The 13,671-nt window shown below is 36.6% G+C and overlaps 1 pseudogene; it reads left to right on the top strand.

The window, feature by feature from the left end:
- Nucleotides 1–6,942: 6,942 nt before the first annotated feature.
- On the top strand, nt 6,943–7,912 carry LOC118722315 (annotated as a pseudogene).
- The last annotated feature ends 5,759 nt before the right edge of the window (nt 7,913–13,671 follow it).

Here is a 13,671-nt window from a genome sequence, read left to right as displayed (position 1 = left end):
CATTGCAATTAATCCAATTTAATAAATATGTGGTTCAAAATAAGAAAATAAATGAATAATGAAGTTAAACCTCGGACAGGGTGGGTAATATTTTCTTTCACAAATGAGTAAACCAAGACATGAAAATATTAGATGTAGCTCCCATATGAATGACTTTTCAAAAGGAACTTTTGATGGCACATTTGATGGAAGACATGAGATTCTGCCCCACAGAGTATATCTAATCTATCATCCAGACAGGTTGCGAGAAATGTGTATCATTAGAGAATTTCTGAATTCTGGCTGTGTTTTCAGAAAGTTCCTTGACCTTGGTGAGCCAGTCACACACTATCAAGTCTTCTGCCACATTAGCCTTTCTCTGTCTGCCCTGCCCTCCACCTAGCATGCTCTACTGCAAAGTCCTCCTAGATTTTCCTAGGTGAAGTGAGGTCTGTACCACATCCTCCTTAAAAATGTCTAACTGACTTCACTGAACAAAATAGCAACACCCCTCCCCCTCCTGGACACTAATCATCCGATTGCTCTAGTTTTCTCTTACTAAATTGCTTCAGCTTTGTACTTTATCACCATTTTATGTAATTGTTCAATGGGTGCATTTTTTTCTCCTTTAATCTTATTACTACTTAAAATGTAAATACCTTAACCTTATATTACATATTTATCTTTACAGAACCATTTTACTTAGGTTCATTGTACCTTTAAAAGTTTATAATAGAAGGTATTTTTTTAATTTAACTGTTTGAGACATCATTGTCTTATTTACAATTAAGAATTTTAATCACAGAAGTTAAACACTGTAAATTTATATAGTTAGCAGCAGAGGCTATTGTTTTCCTTGACAAGCTTACCTGACCAGTGGTATGTAGATTTAAAGGAAGTAGCTTTGCTGAGGGTTGCCTTGCCCACAAACCATTATCATGAAATTGCTATTTGTAGAAGCATCAGGAAAAGTAGGCGGCCCTACAAATAGCTTTTGTGTTATTTATATGAGTATCAGTTTGAGGGAAATATTGCACTAGGAATGCAACCGTTTATCACCATGGAAATTAAAATAGTTGAAAGATTGTTCTCTGGTTTCTTTTATTTCCCTCAAAATGTTTCTCACTGAGTTCAATGTACTGCAGGAGCTCATTCAAATATTTATACTGACTCAAATTTAGCTCTGCTGTATTGCATCATTAGGAGCAATAATGAGGCTTGAACAGTGACACTTGCTAATGGATAAAAATACTATGGAACAGCAACAACAGGTTCCTCTACCCCTCACTTCTGATAGGGTGATAAACACTGCTTTAAGGGTTTAACACCCAGGAGAATATCAGATATACAGTGGGGCAGTTTTCTGCTGCTCTGCTTTTATTATTGCTAGCGACAGCTTCATCCTCAAACAGCATTTTGTCCAGTCAACATTACCCCCTAATATAAAGTGCCTACATTTTAGCAGCTGAAATGTGTAAAGTCTAGACTGTAGAACACAAAACAGACAATTCTTCACAATGCTGAAAACAACTGTGATTTGTGCACCTGAATTCTAGTATCTCTCAAATATGCTTTATGAAATTGAGACCTTGTTTGCCTTACTGTGCCAAATATAACTATTTTTGTACTGTTCTTCATTCCATAAAAAAATGTTTATCAAATTACTATAGGGCTTTATTTTTACAAAGAATTAAAAAATCATCTAGAAGGAGAATTTTAAGCTGAAAATAAAGTTGAGTGATTTAGTTCAACTCTTTTTATAGAGTAAGAATTTAGATCAGTTTGTTTTCAAAATGAAGTTGATCTGATTAGTAACCTTGGTGACTAGTAACTATATATTTTTTTCAGTCAGTTAAACATAAGTATGATCAAAGAAAATTAAAATATTTTACATATTCTAAAGTGTAACACTTCTCTAAGATCTTCAGAGGAATATTTTAATTAGAATAAATTCTGTGATCATCTCATATCAGCCTTTTTAACATTTCTGTTGTGCTTTCTCAAATACTTCGATAAATGCCAAGTAGAATTCATATTTAAAGGACAGAAATATGGATATACTTTACTTTTTCATACAATATGCAAAATATTGAAATCATTTAACAGTGATTTAAATTGTTTGTAATAAATACGAAAGCATGTCAGTCATTTAATTGGACCTGTGGAGTTTGAATGGATTTTTCTATGTGCGTTGTTAAACAACAATACTAACAATGGGCTTGTGCTGCTTCAGTCCTTTTATTCCTTAGAGGACTTCCCAAATGGAAAAAAAAAAATAGTGAAAAGGTCTATAAGGATTTATAGAATTGTATTTCTGGCTTTTGTCTGACCTGTATGCTTTATCAAAAATGTAAATCTTCCACATAACTTATCAAACATTATTTAACCCAAATTGCCCTAAAACATCATGATTTCTTGAAGATTTCTGAATGAGTAATAAGTAGATCATGTTTTCAAGTCTAAGCATGTGGCTTCAGAAGAGATCCAGAGATGTGTTTCACTTTCAAAGGAATATATATACAACAATGTCAGGGCTCTAGATGTTAGCAATTTAGAAACTGTAGCAATTGGCATTATTTTAACATGCTACAGGTAAAAATGAAATGTACAATCTGGCCAGTGTGGTTCAGTGGTTGAGCATCCACTTTTGAACCAAGAGGTCGGGGCACATGCCCAGGTTGCTGACCTGATCCCAGTGGTGTGTCTGCGTGTGTGTGTGCACACGCGCGCCCGCGCGTGCAGGAGACAGCCCATGGATGATTCTCTCATCATTAATGCTTCTACTTCCTATGCCTCTCCTTTCCTCTCTGAAATAAATACAAATATATCTTTAAGAATAATAAAAGAAATATATACAGGTTGTTATGCACATTGGTTACTGAAACAACAAGCACTTAAATGAAAACCAAACAGATGAACAGGACTCTGCTAGTGGCAGATTTAAACCAACGGGAATAAATCTCAGCCCAATTTAGAGACACTGGGAATATTTAGTGACGGGATAAATACAATTATGGGAAAAGCAGATAATGATGAAACATTGCCCCAAAACATGCCTGAGGAGTCCCAAACTGCAGGAGATAAGTGGGCTGTGTCAGAAGAGAAGGGGTCACATTCATACAGCTCTAGGTTTAAGTCCTGACTTGAATGCTTAGCTGTGACATGATGACAAGTTTCTGAGTTTTAAACCTGTATCTTTCTTAGTCCACTTTGGGCTGCTTATAAAAGACCATAGACTGGGTGGCTGAAACAATAGGAATGTATTGCACAGGGTTCTGGAGGCTGGAAAATCTAAGATCAAGATGCTCTGGGACTGGTGAGGCTTGCTTCTGTCTAGCAGACGGCCTCTTTCTGGCTATTTCCTCCCAGGACTCTCCTTTGGTATGTACACAGGAGGGAAGAGAGGAAGATATGTGTCTTTCGGTGCTGAGGGCGTCTCGCCATACCAGCAGACAGCAGCTGCATGTTGCTGAAGGATGCCCAGGACCAAACCAGAGACAGTCGGACCTGCATCACCACCGTTTGTCCACCAACCAGATCTGAAATATCATGGCTGACATGTACACATAAGGAACTGTTTGACATTGAAATTGGGACTCAAAAGAACTGTTGGTCCAGAAAGGAACTCACTACAGACTGATTCATTTGCCTCTCAGCATAACCATTATGGCTTGTCGCAGTTTAGGTTCTTACAAGGGTATTTCTTGGATCACATGATCTCCCACATCTAGAGGAAATAATGAACAACATAAACTGATGAACAAAAACAGACTCAGAGAAAGAGAAGCAGCGATCAGACTGTCATACCTCAGAGGGAAAGTAGGGGAGGGTGGGGTAAGGGGGAGAGATCAACCAAAGGACTTGTGTGCATGCATATGGGTCTAGCAGGTGGCCATGGACAACAGGGGGGTGGGGGAATATGTGGGGAGGGGTTTGGGATGGGAATGGGAGGATGAGGACAATTATATGATAACATAATCAATAAAATAAAATTAAAAAATTAAAAATTAAAAAAGATATGTGTCTTCCTCTTTTATAAGGATATTAAGAGGGTTGAGGGTCCTACCCTAACCAATCTAACCTTAACTACTTCCTCCAAAGGCCCCACTTCCAAATGTTGTCATCTTGGGGGTTAATCATATAAACTTTTTTTTGGGGGGGAAAGAAGACAAACATTCTATACTTGTATCCTCCCCTGAAAATGGCATAAACATGGCCTTGCTTTGCCCAAACCGGTTTGGCCTGCGTACTGAAAGGTCCTGGGTTTGATTCCGGTCAAGGGCATGTACCCTGATTGTGGGCACATCTTCAGTAGGGGATGTGCAAGAGGCAGCTGATGGATGTTTCTCTCTCATCAATGTTTCTAACTCTTTATCCCACTCTCTCTTCCTCTCTCTAAAAAATCAATAATATATATATATATATATATATATATATATATATATATATATATATATATATTTAAAAAATGTGGCCTTGCTTGGATCAGAACACAGAGAACTTGGTGCTGCTGCTATTTGTGAACCTCTCATGAGAAAGTTAGCAACAAATCAAACCAAAATAGCCCCTACTGGAAGAGGTTTAGGCAAGAACTCAAATTCCAACAGAATGTGCTCAGCTGGAGGCTGTGTAGGGATCTTGCAAACGAGGCACTGACAAATGGTTCTGAACCCTGAGCCTATCATCTACTGTATCTGAGGATATGTAAGGGATGAGTAAAAACATTGCAGAGACAAGCAGAATCACATTGGCCAAAACCATTGGATTCCCATGGTATTTGTCATCCTCAACTTAAAGCAAATGCGAAGGGTTTCATGAGAACCACAAGCAAAGCTCCCTAACGTCAGGTTTTACAGGTCACAGGAGCGAGCCTCCAGCCAATCTGAAGAGTGTAATGGGACAAGAATCTCATTATTTGCTTGAAGTGGCAGAGCACAAGAGGCACAGCAGAGGGTACATGCTTTCCTTGGGACAGATGTGGGCTGCATGAGGATTTGTCGGGTTCTGAAAGGATCTCATTCAAGTGGACTATGATGGAATAAACAAAACAAGTGTCCTATCAGGTCCTAAGCTGCATGAGAGTGGGGTGTGGAATAAAGGTGAGCTGCAGACGACCCCGAAACTAAGGTAGTGGCAGTGGAACTTGGCAGGGTAGGATGAGGGATTCTCTGAAAAATATGGATACATCATTTCAAGAAAAAAAGTCAGCACCAAATGTCTGTCATCTTGCAGAAGGGCCAACAGCAGATCAAAATAGAATTTGGAGTACTCCTCACCCCGAATCTCCTCTCTTCTGATTGAACCCTTTTTGGGGGATCATGGATCAGAAGATGGTGCTAAGCAGCCAGGGAGGAATCTATATAGGAAGAAGTAAGCTGACATTTTCTTCCCATCAAGTGGTGACGTTCCAGACCTGAAGCAGCATTCAGTGGAAGGAGAGAAGCTTTAAAGTCTTTGAGGTGCACAGTTTTGATTATTATACTAACTCATCATTTCATCTCATTAAATAAAATGATTTCGAGGCTTGGAAATACCCAAAGACCTACCCATGGATTTATCCCAGCAGCACACAAAACCAGGCTAATGAGTAAGTTTAAACAGACTGGGGAAAGGAATAAAATTGCTTCATGCCTTGCATACGGAGACCAATATGTTTAATAAACTAGTTACATTTTACAGAGTGATTAATATTCATACACCCATATTAAACAGTTTGTAGTATGCTAATATTCTTTTTAGGCTTTCAGAAAACATTACGTATTTTACAGAAATGTTCCCATCTTGTAAAATTAAAATGAGCTTTTAAAAGTTTTAGCATCTACGTGGCTGCGAAAATTCTATTTATGTAGTAATTTTAGCCTATTGCCTCTATTCCCAAAAGTTAGGTATTATTGTCTCCGGGCATATCTTCACAAACTTTAAAGAATACGCTACTCATGGATCCAAAAAATACAGATTTCATTAGCAATCTAATATTCTACTGGGCTTTGAGATCCATGTAAGTGGATGTGCAAGTCTTTGAGTTTCAGTTCTATTTGCATTTGTGATGCTGCTGGAGAACAAACCCCTCACAGGAACATCAATGATTAAAGAGGTCTCTCCAGTGTAGCAGATAATCAGTGAGGAAGCCAACAAATGCGGCAACCCAAGGGAGGTGTTCTCTCAGCCTCCTGTCTGAAGTCCAAGGTTATTTATCTGGTTTACATAGCAGCTGTTGTCAGTGTCACTGAGAACAAAGCAAAAGAGATGCCAGAATTCTTTGAAGTGTATTTGATTACCCTCGCCAGTATGATGGGGAAACAGTATTTATTTTTACTTAGTGTTAAGAATATGAAGAGAAAACTAGGCATTAAACTAGATTCTTGGTTTGGCTTTTTCTCCCCTCCCCCTACAATGTATGTTTTTGTCTTTAAAAACAGTCTCTACAACTATTTTAAGTTCCTTTAGATAAAATATTTCTTTAGGGCATCTCTACTTTATCTTTATGTAAAGAAGTTATAGATTTCAAGGTTGTTGATAGTATGAATAGATAATAGCAGAAGCAATATTGTTTATAAAATATACAAAAAAAAATAACATTTTAGAATATGTTGGTTAGGATTTAAAATTACTGCCATCTAAAAGTATACATAATTTTGAGGCTGAATTTTGGAAATTACTGAAAAATTAAATTGTGAATGTGATAATAGCATTATCTAAGATACAGGTTCTAGATATTAATACGTGGATTGTTTTAAAGGCTCAGGAAGTTGTTAAAGTTTTATCAAAGAATGCTCTTTAGTACTTACTAATCACATGATTTCATAGTGTCATAATTCATAATAAACAGATTGTCATTCATAAGAGGGCAAGAGTTTGTTTTTCTACAGATGTCTTCCTAGTGCTTAAAACACTGGTTGGCCTTAATGGCCCTCAAAAGATAATTTGTTGAGTGAATTAAAAAAAAGAATCATAACTAATAACATGGTATTGATATCAAGTATTAGTATTGATATCAAGTACCTGCTTTGGAGTCAGACAGAAAATGGTTTAAATCCCAATTCAGCCATTAACTACTTTTTTACTCAAAGAAAAATAATTAATCTGGAACTTATTTCCATCAACTCTGAGATGGTGAATCACTACCTACTGTATAGTGCCATTTGATTGGAGCACCTGGCATATAAATCAGCCTTAAAAGATACATGTGGAGTTGCTGCAGCGCATCTCTGCAGGGAGTGTCCTTGGCGATTGACCATCCAGCCTCTGCATTCTCCCAGGGCTGCATTGCTTGAGCCAACCCAGGAAGTACCTCTGTCCTAGCTGCCTCCTCCAGGTGGTTACTCCCACACACACCACAAGGAGCCCTTCCACCGGAGCCTGGCCTAATGGGAGCTGTTCATCTACCTGTGGACCACCAGGAAGTTCCTGGGGTGCGCCACCAAAAGCTGGAGTTTGATTTTGCTCTTCTACTCAGTCTTTCCCAGATTCCTGGCTGCAGACTTTTCATTCACAATGTGGGCTATGCTTCAGACTCTGGACCAATGGGACCCGAGTTTTTGTGACCAGATTCCTAGTTCAGGACTTGTGTGTTTTTTTCCCCCAAACCAGTAAGTGCATTGGGATATTCATTGTGTAGGATCCAAATTCCTACAAAGAGTACTTTGAAGACCTTTAGAATTTTCTAAAGTGGTATGATTTAGAAGAACAGAAGGATCTCACAGTTGGCCGTAATAAAGCACTTTTTGAACAAAAAGGTTCAATTTATGTTGACATGTCTGTTTGTTTTCTTACTTCAAGTATGAAGTGGTGTGAATGTTTCTGATTTTGGCTCTTCCACAGGAAATTCTTGTATTTTTGTGAAAATAAATAGAATACTCTAATTGTATTAAAGCCTCAAGGAGAACTGAGAAGAGCATGTGTTTCAAAGGATGAAAACACAACAGTTCTATGAATTATAGGCTTAAAATTCTTTCCATAGGTACCTATAGCCATTGATGTTGTCCAGGTTGTTTTTGATCTTAACATTACTGTGAAAGAAATAATAGTGGGGTTCAGGATTGATGGATCACCCAAACTGAATAGCCCGTATGATCTTGACAAGTTTTTAGGACTGGTTGTGTACAATTTCACAATGCATGCATAGTTTGAGTAAGATAGTACCACAGAGTTGTGTGTCTGTCTTCATTTTCTATAAACTAGACCTGCCATTCAAGAATTATGAGACCACGTTGGAGAAAAATGGTACATGACAGGGAGGCAACTTCACAATGTGCTTCCAGATCATCACATTCAGTAACTCTCCTCCAAAGTAACTGCCTTTTGAATGAACATATACTGAGTGGCCAGATTATTATGACCTCTGAATGCATAATAATATGGCCACTCAGTGTATATCCTATATAATAAAAAGATAATATGTAAATTTCCCCCTCGACCAGGAGTTCAACTAGTAGGTAGGCTGGCCAGACCCCACCCATGCACAAATTCATGTACACACACACACACACACACACACACACACACACACACACACACTCTGAGTTGCCAGATTATTACTTGTTCATATATCATAATAAATAATCTTGGCCACTCAGTGTATAGTCAAACACCATATTCTGACCATGTAGAATGGGAATCTGGTCCTATTTCTATGTGGTTTAATTGCTTAAGTGTCTAAGGCACAAAATGCTGTACTAAATAAATACTTTACGGAATTAATAGTGGTAAACTATAATATTTTAATGTAAACAAAATTTAGGAAATAAAATGGTATCTGGCCAACATCATGTGACTTTATAGCTGCATGAGCTGTAGTGTGAAAAAAAGTTCTGTACGTAAAGAAGAAAAAATAAAAGTGGAGTCACAAATGTTTTTTAACCCTGGACTGGTAGCTCAGTTGGTTGGTGAGTTGTCATGATAACCCAAGATTAAGCTTTGGATTCTCAATCAGGACACATTCAAGAATCAACCAATGAATGCACAACTAAGTGAAACAACAAATCAATGCTCCTGTTTCTCTCTCTCCCCCCTCTCAAATCAATAAATAAAGAAGAAGTGTTGTCTTAGATTTATTTTGTACAATTATTTTTTTAAATTCTGAATTGGTCTGTAGATATTTTTTATTAAAAACACAAGCTTTTTGCTATAAAAACATGTAAAAAAATAGTGATGTATTATTTTAGTGCCATAACTATATTTTTATAAAATATTTTAGACCAAACATGAAACATAGCATTTTTGGTTAGCCAATATAAGCATACACCATCTAATTTTTAATGAAATTAAATTTATAAGATTTAAATTGTACAATACTTTTCAAATACTACATTACTCATTTGCAGACTGTGGAGTCTAATAAAAATATAAATTATAAAATATAAAAAGTACATAAGCTGTTATTAAAAAACATTACTTTAAAAGGGACAGCGTTTTTTGATACATTAAATAATTTAAGATAAAATTCTGCTGTTATTTTAATAATTTTTCTTATAATATTGATTTAAATTAATAACTATCATAATGACTGATAAAATTTTATAGTAAGCAACTTAATATAACCTAAATATATCAAATTGTGCCAAAAAGGACATAATATTCAAAGGAAAGTACTATTTCATAGAATTTGACTTCTTAAGGATTACTATAATTAGTTTAACTAGCATTAGCCTGCAGCTATATACTTAGAAAAGTTTTCCTGAGGCTTTGTCATTGCTTTTTGTCTTAATTATTTTATTGCCTATATTATACACTTTTAGATGTAGAAACAGAAATTCTTTTAGTTAGTAGGTAAATTTTGATACCTGAGGGAATTAAAACCTAAAATTGTATTTTTCATATTACTTCTGAGAGACTTACCCTCTGGTGAGTGTTTAATAAAAAGAGGCAAAGTTATATGAATTTTAATATGCTTCTTCCCCTGGATTTGGATGATTTACATAAATGTAAATTCTATCAACATTGTATGTGTGTGTATGTTTTTAAACTTTTTTAATATATATATCTCATTAACTTTATTGTGGTTATACTGATAAGATTATATAGGTTTCAAGTGTACATTTCTATGATACATGATCATATATTGCATCGTGTGTCAACCACAGAAAGTCAAATCAACTTCTGTCACCATATATTTGATCCCCTTTACCCTTTAATGCCCTCTTCCCTCTGGTAACTACCATACTGTTGTCTATGTCTATGAATTTTAGTTTGATATCCCACATACGATTGAAATGATACGGTTCTACAAAAAGTAGGTTCACAATAATTTTAGTGTCCTGGTTTGTCTTGAAAAGACTTGTTTTGAAAATATGATTGATCCCTGATAACAAAGTCTACATTTTTTTCTCTGTGGGGAAGATACTGAAAAATAATTAAATTCAAAAAGCTATGAGTACTTCCATTATACTTTTTCGTTTCACTCTGTTTCCCTTTGACCTGCTCTTTCTTGCTAAATTGTTTCTTCTGGGAAAAAAAATTAGACTTTTTTTTGGTTGTTTGTTATCTTAAATATTGTTTAGCATGTTAACATATATAGAGGCAAAACAGAATTAAAGTTCAGAAAATAAACAAGTGGTACTCAGGCATCCTCAAACTTTTTAAAGTGGGGGCCAGATCACGGTCCCTCATGCCGAAGAAACCTGGCTGGCCGGATCAGACTCCTCTGCGGGCCACATGTGGCCCGCGGGCCGTAGTTTGAAGACCCCTGATAGAGCATTCACCATAAAGATAACCCACTCACAGGCTCTCACAACTTTTAGGAAAGAAGCATGGGCAAAAGTGAAGGAATTTAATAACGTGTAATATTTTATTCATGATGCCTTGCAATATGCCTTCAGCACCACACACTTGAGTCTTATTTAATTCTATCTTCTCCCAAATGCAATTAATTGCCAAGGATTATAAAAATCTAACTCCTACATTTGCTGAATATATCTATACATATTCATCATCATTACCACTACCCTAAGGCATATACTTTCTTCCAGTTATTCTGCTCAGAATTCAACATAAATATACTTCTTAAGGCCCATCTGATGACACATACTAGTAACTGAATGTTTGGGGTTAACCAAACCCAATCATGATTTTAAAGACCTAAATCCCAAGGTGGGGCCTATGGGATGTAATTGTGTTCCAATGAGTGTGTGGGTGTTGTGCCTCAATGATTCGATTGGTATCTATAATGGTTAATTTTATGTGTCAACTTGAATGGATCTTAGGTGCCTGGATATTTTGGTAAACTTATTTCTGGGTGGGTCTGTGAGGGTATTTCTGGATGAAATTAGCATCTGAATTGGTGGAGTCAGTAAAGCAGTTTTCCCCAAGAAGTGAGTAGTCATCTTTCAATCCTTTGAAGGCCTGAATAGAAAAAAAAAAAAAAAAAAAAAAAAAAAAAAAAAAAAAAAAAAAAAAAAAAAAAAAAAGCAGAGGAAAGAATTCAGCTCTTCTTATCTGATTGCTTGAAAGAGACATCTCCTCCTCCCTTTGGTATTCCCGATTCTAAGACCTCACAACCTGGAATCTTCATTACTGACTTGGCAGATTCTCAGACCTTTGTACTTGTGCTTATACCACAACTCTCCAGTCTTCAGCTTGCAGACTGAAGTCCCTTTATTTACACTTATAAATATATAGTCAGCCATTCATATATGTGGGTTCTGTATCCATGAGTGCAATCACCTAGGATCAAAAACATTTTTAAATATGTAATTTTGTTGTTGTATACCTTGTAGTTAGACTTACAGTGGCTGCATCTGTACTGAAAATGTACAGACTTCCTTTTCATCATTTCCTAGACAATATAATATATAACATTTGCATTATATTAGGTTTTGGAAGTAATCTAAAGATTATTTAATTTATGTGGAAGTATATCTATAGTTTACATGCAAATATTATCCCACTTTATATAAGAGACTTGAGCAACTTCAGATTTTGGTATTTGAGGGAAGTCATGGAACCAATTCCTGTATGTGTATGTGTGTATTTGAGTATGTATATAAAACCGCTTCTCTTTTAGCAGATAACTCTAATAGAGGTTTAGTATTGAGGGCAGATCGAGAGAAACAATTTTAAGGCTAAATTCTCAGAATTGGTTCTGAGGTGTCTGTGTTTGGCTCTCTAATCTCATTAGATTTAAAGATTCTAATGACTCTATTTCTAGTAAACAAAGAGCACTGATAGTCCATGCAATGAACTATTTGTAGAGATACAGAAATTATTTGTACTAGATAATCCGAACCAACCACTTAAAAGGAACAAGGAGCTAGGTGACTATGTATATGCTACTTGGAGCAGTTTTTGAAAACTAATTCATCTAACAACTTTGGTTGGCAGCTCCTAATGCCCCCTATCCAAACTGGTAAAAAAAAAAAAAAAGAATGAGCTCAGGGATTCAAGTTCTCAGCTCACACTTAGCATAAGTCTATATTTTACTACAATTACTCAATTATGTTGAGAAACATAAATGCAATAGGAGTATGTGTGTGCAGAAGGCAAACCTTATCTCTTGTAACATTAGGACTGCAATTGCTGAAAATCAAACATAGAGTCCCATCCTGGTACTGGCTAAATAACAGAACTCCTAGCCTTGCGTGGTGTCCAATGGTAACATGAAGACGTTGATTAGGATTGATTAGGAAATAATGGGATTCTGTAAATTGGAATGAGAATGTGTGGAAAGACTCTGATTAGGACAGGGCCATGGAACCCCTGAATTCTGATGAGTCTTTGCCTGGGGAAGAAACCTCCCTAGTCCAGGTGAAATTAGTCTTCAGAAACGACCTTCCAAATTTAAGTAGAAGTGGCCTCCCAATCCCCAGTGGCAGCAGCCTTCCTCCTGCCTCCAGAAATACTAACCTCCCCACAGTGCTATTGCATTTTCTACCTCCACCTGAAAAATGGTGCATTGCCTGAGGAAACTATAATGGCCTTCCCTGAGGCAGTTGCCATGCAAAAACAATGCTCATTCTCTTCAGGACCTACCCTGCCACTCTACTTTGCTTTTAGCACTTTAGCTAGACTCAAGTTCCAGCAAGCCACTGAGAAGGAGGTAAAAAGTATGATCTGTGAGATGTGCTCTACTCCAAAAGAATTATTTGAGTTTTATAATTTATACAGAGAAATCTGGGGACATGTGTAGGCATGGAGGTAAACTAAGTGGGGTAATCGGGGAATTAACAAGGATCAGGCTGAATTTATAAATATGACTCTCAAAGCAGAAATTCTGAATTTAACATTGCAGCTTAAGAATGAGAAAAATCTGTAAATGTTTGCTTGATTTGTTGGCTAAAACATGGACCCCTAAATGTCTCACCATGTCTCAGCATGACCAAACTAGAAATGTCCAACAAGACTTGGGTAATTATACAGAAAGGAAATCTAAGGTTTAGGAATATTGTGTTAAAGCAGCTTTGTCATCTAAGACTTACTTACCCACACTAAGTAAGGAGGGTACAAAGACATGCTATTTATAAATATTGTCCCAAGTAGATCCTGGGAAAGGATCTGAGGTGTTTATCTAAGGTATGCCTGGAGACAAACTTTAACCATGCAGGTGTGGGACCTTCAAGTATTGTAGTTGCTAGCTAAGAGACTACGCTATGCAAGCAGGACCAAGTGGCAGGCTTAGGACCAGAGGGACCAGAAGCTTTAATTTAAATTTTAAGCTTACACAAAATAATTCAATTAACTGCTGGAGGGATTACAACT

The sequence above is a fragment of the Pipistrellus kuhlii genome, unplaced genomic scaffold, assembly GCF_014108245.1.
Source record: "Pipistrellus kuhlii isolate mPipKuh1 unplaced genomic scaffold, mPipKuh1.p scaffold_m20_p_2, whole genome shotgun sequence".
In the NCBI taxonomy this organism is placed as follows: domain Eukaryota; kingdom Metazoa; phylum Chordata; class Mammalia; order Chiroptera; family Vespertilionidae; genus Pipistrellus; species Pipistrellus kuhlii.
Note: the sequence above shows the minus strand (reverse complement) of the source record. Positions and strands in the feature narration are given on the sequence as shown.